The following is a 6,819-nucleotide window of genomic DNA, read 5'->3' as shown; positions in this document are numbered from 1 at the left end:
AAATATTTTCAGCAATTTTAACTGTTTTTTTTAAACTAACAAAAAAGAAAGGCTTCCTCCCACTTTAGAGGTTTAAAGAAAAAAAAAAGAAACCTTAAAACCTTTAAAATCAAAAGTGCTTAGACTTGAAGTAAGATACATTCCTACTTAGCATAGTGTCAATCACTGAGTTGGATCCAACATGTTAAAATTTCATGTCATTTTCTGCAACATATATTCAGTTATCTTTGCAGGTAATGTTATGTTTTAAGAACTTGCTCTATAATTTCAGAAGACAAAAAAAGTTATAAAATATGCTAAAATCTTAATTTTTACTTTTATATTATATTTAAGAAGCTACACTTGTCTAAAATAATTTGTAATCCCAATTATACCTGGATTAATATGAGATTTTTATAGTATGATGACCTACAGGGGATCTTCCCTGCCCACAGCCATCACCATCTAAAATAATGCTTTAATAAAATAAGTTAAAGCAACAATTAATTTCTCTTCGGGATCAATATAGTATTTTTTAATTTAAATTTCAATTGAAATACCACAAAAAGTGTAAAATAAAAATTTCTACTTTTGTTTGCAGTAGAAAAGCAATAAGCTTCTGTTAAAATTATTGAAATCAAGCAACTTATGAACAACCACAAACATCCTCTTCTGTCACAAACACAGTGTCTTCAGTCAGAGGCTTCTGCAAATTTGCTGTACTGCAGACTGCTAAAGGAGATCCTTCCTCCTCACAGCCATCATCTTTCACAACAAATCTTTGAAGAATCTTGAATCAGTATGAGTTGCATTTAATTTCCCTTTGTGGTCTATTAAATATTTTTTTAATTGAATTACACGGCCTTTAGGCTGCAGGAATGGAATACCTCAACATTTGAGCAGCTTTGATGCTATAATTACCAGTATACCTTTATACTGGCAATTGTTGCATGGCTAATAGAAATAATAAATACATTGTTAAAGGCTGCTGACACAACACAATTCCCTGATAGCCAAGCTAAATGTATAATAAAAATAGCTTAAACTGTTTAAATAATCCAAAAGCGGCATCAGTTTTGGTTTTTGTGATTTCATGCTCACATAGCACCAATACACCATAATTAAAGCTAATTTGCACTTTTAAAACATGCTTGTCATATTCAGCACATGATAATTATATGACCTCCTGGCTTGGGGGCTTCACTGCTGTGAGAAAGTGAAAAAAGGAGAAAAAAAAATACCTTGTTAAAGTCACTGAAAATTGGAAATTGACTCAATGCCAGGACAGTAAGTTGAGGACTTGGAGGGAGCGAAGGAGAAAAAAAAAAGTCTTTGAACTAGTTTTTGCTTGCAGAAAATATCGCTCCTGGGTTGATATTCTTTCTGAAATGTTTCATGGTGATGAGAATTAAGAAATGAAGCTGCATTGCCCAAACTGTTCAGTGAAAGGACGGTCCATACCCACAGGTATCCCGTTTCTGTGACATCATCATTTGTTAAATTTTACAACTTCATATTTATTTGAACCTTTTACGTTGATGGCATTTTCATTGATTAGTGTCTTTGTTCCATTAGAAATGATTTACTATTATGTTAGTCAGATCTACATGAAGCTACGTGTAAATCTCTTTCTTTGCCTTCATTTCTGGGAAGAACACGTCTTTTGAAGTCAACATGTGCAGGCTGGCTGCATGTTTCCTTCTCATTGCACTCCCAGAAACCTCTCTCTTGTCGTCATTTTTTTTTTTTCTTTTTGTCACGATCGTTCAACTTTCTTCGGTTCTCGCACACGCACGCACGCACACACACGCACACACACACACAGCAAACACTAGAAACAACACCTAGGAGGATAAATGCTCAGTTAAACAGAATAAACATAATCCAGACATGCTCCAGTCCTTCTGTGTCTGTTCTGGCCAACTCACACAGGGATCCATGATTCCACCAAGAGAGATTAGACGTCCTTTGTCAGATAAAACTTGATCCGCAGCTCCTGAGATAAACGGGAGCTTAATCAAACATCAGATAATCAGGACTGGTTTCACTGCCTCTTTGTTGTCAAATGACAGAAGGCCTGCCACAGGTTAAATATTGGCGTTTTGCAAATGTAAGCTTTCGTGTATCATCACTCTCTCATAATTAGTTTAATCACTAACCACACTTTTTTTTAAAAATGTATTTATTTATTTTTTTAAAGACGGCAGATGCCACTCCCACCTCCTCCACTATGCCTGCGTTTCCTTTAAATTCTCTGCCTTCTCATGCCATAACAACCCCCACCTCTCTGCCTGTCTATCATCCAACCAAAGGTGCTCTGGGTGGGGCAGGATTTCCATCTTTTGAAGTGAACTTGTCATGTGAGATCTCCATCACCAGACGCTCAGTGCAATCACCAGCACAAGATTAATTGTTTGCGGTGAACCACTTCAAACATTTTTTTTTTCTTAGACAGCGCGTTATAGGATGAGCTATTGCAAGGCCCGTCATCATCATCATCATCATCTGTACACACACCTGTGCATTCTGAGTGATAAATGTATATTTGGTCACATTTTTGTGTGACATAGAAAAATACATCCTGTCATATGCACGGTAATACACACATCATATGACTTGCAAATCATAAAAAAGAAGTAAATTCTATTTAAAGAAGAAACTGCGCGCGTTCTGAAACGTACGTAATAAATTTGCACCGACATGATGTGACCCACCTCTCTCCTCGCACATGTACGACTCCAAACAGACTGCAGCAACACAACATTAAGCGCATTTTCCCTTCTTTGTTATCTCCTGCTTCCGTTTTGCCCTTTGGTTAAACATTCTTTTGGCATGCATGATCCCATTTAACTTTGATTTCCTCCTTTTCCAGGACGGCATCCTCGATGGTTCCAATTTCCAGCCCATTCCCCAATTTTCAACCCCAATGACAGACAACACACACTGGAACGGCTGTTCAGCCGGGGAAGGGACTCGGTAAGTGATGATTTTTTTTTTTCTTTTTTCTTTTTTTAATCCTGTCTGAGATAAAAAGGCGAGTTTGCAGCAGATAAGGACTTGCCCGAGTGGAGAGCAGGAAGCTTAGAGATAGTTTGAATGTGGCAGGTTTGGGAAAACACTGCAGCAGAGGGGGAAATGAATGAATGAATGTAAATGTTTATCCAATAATGCAGACTTTTTTTTTTATTCATTCATTTTAAACAAAAATCATTTGAGGGTTTTTTTTAATTAGAAAACATAATTTATTCAGTTTATAAAACCATAACTACTTCTGTGAAGTTCTGTAAAGGCTAAAAAAACAAATCTATTTTTTTGCATTTGAAACAATTTTGCATAAAATGTTATTTCATGTAAAATTTAATGACTATAACTTTAACTTAATTAACAAATATTCACAAAAAATGTTAATTGCTTATTTTTAGAGATATTTTGAGCCGCTGAAAATCAAAATTATATTTCAGTTGTTGCTGTGACTGTGTCTCACATGAAAGGGGCAGCTCATTGTAGGACTTCAAGTGGTTTCTACGTAATTCCCTATAACCTACGTTATGAAGCCATATGGATCCTAAAAACCTCTTTTCAGCACAATTTAACTAGGAGCGAACCTGCAAATTCATTCTTTCTGTGTCTCTCTGCAACTCCGTCATAAAGCAGAGCACCTCATTTCCATATCAATCGGATTAGTTCCAAGACCAGGGAAGTAGGAGTAATGTAAGTAAGCGTACAAATTTAAATATAGGACATCAAAAACATTGTTAGGGATTCATTTATTTTTGAAGCAGCCCTGGCTCCCGGTGCCTCTCTGTGAAGATGAGATGAAAATGCATCTCCTTAATTTTATTTCCATTTTATTTTGAAAAGCGCAGTAGTGCTTTAACACTACACAGGCATCACAGGATCCCGATGCTGTTATGTGCTTAACCTCCTTTGTAAAATGAGTATGTCACATTAAGCACTGGTGGAAAATGCAACAGAGAACAGGGCAACTGCATCTTCCACTGCTCGTGCTTTAATGTGGTTCTGATTTGATATATCTTCCAGGTTTTGATATCGTGTGACCGTAACGTGTATTTTATTACCAAGATTACTGATCTGCTTTATTGACATGAATCAATTGAAATTCAAAGAGGAAATAAGTTTTAAAAAAAAGAAATATTTAAAACTTTTCCAAACTATTGGAAAAGTGGATTTATTTGTAAAATGTATTATAACTAAATTCAAATGTCAAAAATCAAGACGGTAAAGATTGAGTAAAACAATAAAAATTAATAAAAAAATTTAAAAAAAATTCTAACTTGAATGCACCGTTATTTTGTATTTATTTTTTTTTACACAAATGAACAATTGTTTGGAAGCCATGCAAGACCTGTTTAGATGAGAAGAGATTGTGAGGTCAGAGTGTGCGAATGAGTCACAAAGAGATTATTCAGCAGTCTGGCTGTTGACGGATCAGCGCAGTCAGAACCTCCCTGTCTGGATGCAGAAATAGATGGATGCCTGCCTGTTGCCTCTTCAACCCTTTATGACTTAGTCTGTGTCTCTGTAATTGAAAAACTAGCTCGACTGTGTTGTCTTGGGATTTGTCCTTTTATAATGCGGCTTCAAAACAGGAAAACCAATAGTGGGAATAGACCCCCAAATGTAATTAATTTTGCGGGGGCGGGGAAGGNGGGGTATTATTGCAGGAGGAAGAATTCTAATCAGTTGCAGATTCCTTCCTGTTTGGTTAGCGTGACCGTGGCCAATTACCAGTGAACTCTGTGTTACAGTTTCACTTCCTGCGCTACCCAAAAGGAGGGACACAGACCGGCGATGCAGAGCCTGCTCGGACAGGGGGGGAAAGGAGAGACGGGAGATAGAGGAAGAAAGACGAAACAAGATGCAACCTGATGGGGCTCCAGAAAAGCAAACAAAATAGATGACAAGGAACAAGAAGAAAAAACAAAACAAAATAGTGGTTGAAATCTCCAGCTTGATCTAAGGTGCAGAGATGTGAAGGCACACAGGTCCTTTATCCAGCTAATATAAGACGCAACATGTGGTTTCACAAAGGAAATGAAAGGATTTCTGACCTGACTTTCTTGTGCCGGCTGAGTTGTTCTCAGGTAAACTGCGGCACAACAGACTGAACTCAAGTCACAAATGCAATAACACATAACTCAATCACTGCAGCGATGTTATCAAAAGACACAATTTGGCAATGCTGGTTTCCCCTAAATCAAATCAAACTGCAGGACTGAACAACTGAATTAACAATTGCCAAGATACACCTGAATTCACACGGAGTGTTCTTTGTTTTCTTTTTTTTTTTTTATCGGTGTGCTGTAACTGTGCTACCCTGGAAATTGTCCACATTTTTTTTTGTGTGTTAAACACCCAGAGTCAGGGATTTATATACTGTTGTGACAAGAGGTTTAAAACTAACGATGTGCCAAGAAACCATCTAGTGACCTGGTTCAATTTGAGAAGCCATGTCAGGTGTGCAGCTGGTTGGAAACTTTCAGTGAACACAACACACCGAAGTACCAACAGGAGGCACAAACAACAATAATCTTTACTGTGGGCGTTGCCACTGAAAGAAGACTAAAAGTTTAGTATTTGTAGAAAAACAAAAGGTGCAAGAGGCTATTTAAAAGGAAAAGGAAGACGTGTCAGCTGGTAATTTCGGTGGCATATAATGAAGCTTTCACAGATAACAGGAAGGTTTAACAGAGAAAAAGTAAGTTTCTATATCTTTTTGAGCTTTTAACTTGTCTAACAATCCTAAGCTTATGGTAAGGAACTACATTCTTTTGGGAATACACTCAGAAATAGTGATGTTGATGCTAACATTTTAGCATACTAACATATTAGCATGTTAGCATGCTAACAAAGAAAACATAGGATTTTAATGACTGATTGAAATGACAACTCTGTCTAATGATGCACAGTCTTAACATGTCTTAGACTGCTTTTCAGATGTAGTCTTTGTGAATGTTTACTGATTTCCGCATCTATAAATCTTATTAAAAAATGTAGATTTGTTGACAATGTAGACATTGTCAGTTCCTCAGAAGTTTCAAGTCGAGCTCTGTTACAACCCGTCTTGCCGAAAGGCTTCGCTTTAGCTTGATCCCACTCCTCTGTTCTTTACTATATCCATTTCCATATTTTCCCAAAGGTAGTTTTTTTTTACATGTTACTCTCTCTTTACTATTAATGCTTAGCTTTAGATTTACAGTAGGGTGCTGGTATTCTACAAAAAGTCTTCCCAGTGGGATATTCATTTATTTATTTTTCAGTGTTTAGTTGAGTGTTTGGTTGTGCGTTTAGATGCAATACTTTCGATAGCTGACAATTACATTACGTGCCCAACAACAGAAGGATTTGTTTGCTTTTTCTAGACAGGTCCCTCAATATATGTTACCACAGCTTCCAGGAGTGTCTTTGATTTCATTGTTGATAATGGAAATGCATGCATGGAGTCGTACAGACGTATAAATGTCATGACTGATAAGATCAAATTCCCTTTTCTAGTAAAATCCAAGAAATCTGTTCTGTGTTAGCCAACAGATGACATGACATTTATTACCATTTTCCAGCACAGTTGCAAGCGTCTCACGAGGCCGGCTACTGAAGCGGTTACACACACAGTAAACTGCTTAGAAGATGTTCAAGGGAATGATGCGCAGAACTGGCAATATGAATGTGAATTCCCTTGGAAGGCAACTTTGCACGCACACACATGCTTAGAGGAGAACATGAGAAATGGGCAAAGAGCCACACTATTCAATGTGAACTGGAGGGTCCAAGTCGCTAAACTAATCCTCGTACCACAAGATCCCACTTTCAGCCAAGTCT

General features: G+C 37.2%; 1 long non-coding RNA gene across 3 annotated transcripts in view; it reads left to right on the top strand.

The window, feature by feature from the left end:
* Window positions 1–6,394, top strand: part of LOC103482505 (uncharacterized) — a 53,080-nt gene extending 46,686 nt beyond the window's left edge. For all 3 annotated transcript variants that reach the window (XR_001776064.1, XR_536485.1, XR_536484.1), the window contains 2 exons: window positions 2,852–2,955; window positions 4,749–6,394. This is a non-coding gene — a long non-coding RNA (uncharacterized LOC103482505). The remainder of the gene's footprint in view (window positions 1–2,851; window positions 2,956–4,748) is intronic.
* The last annotated feature ends 425 nt before the right edge of the window (window positions 6,395–6,819 follow it).

This window comes from Poecilia reticulata, linkage group LG20 (assembly GCF_000633615.1).
Source record: "Poecilia reticulata strain Guanapo linkage group LG20, Guppy_female_1.0+MT, whole genome shotgun sequence".
Taxonomy (NCBI): Eukaryota; Metazoa; Chordata; class Actinopteri; order Cyprinodontiformes; family Poeciliidae; genus Poecilia; species Poecilia reticulata.
Note: the sequence above shows the minus strand (reverse complement) of the source record. Positions and strands in the feature narration are given on the sequence as shown.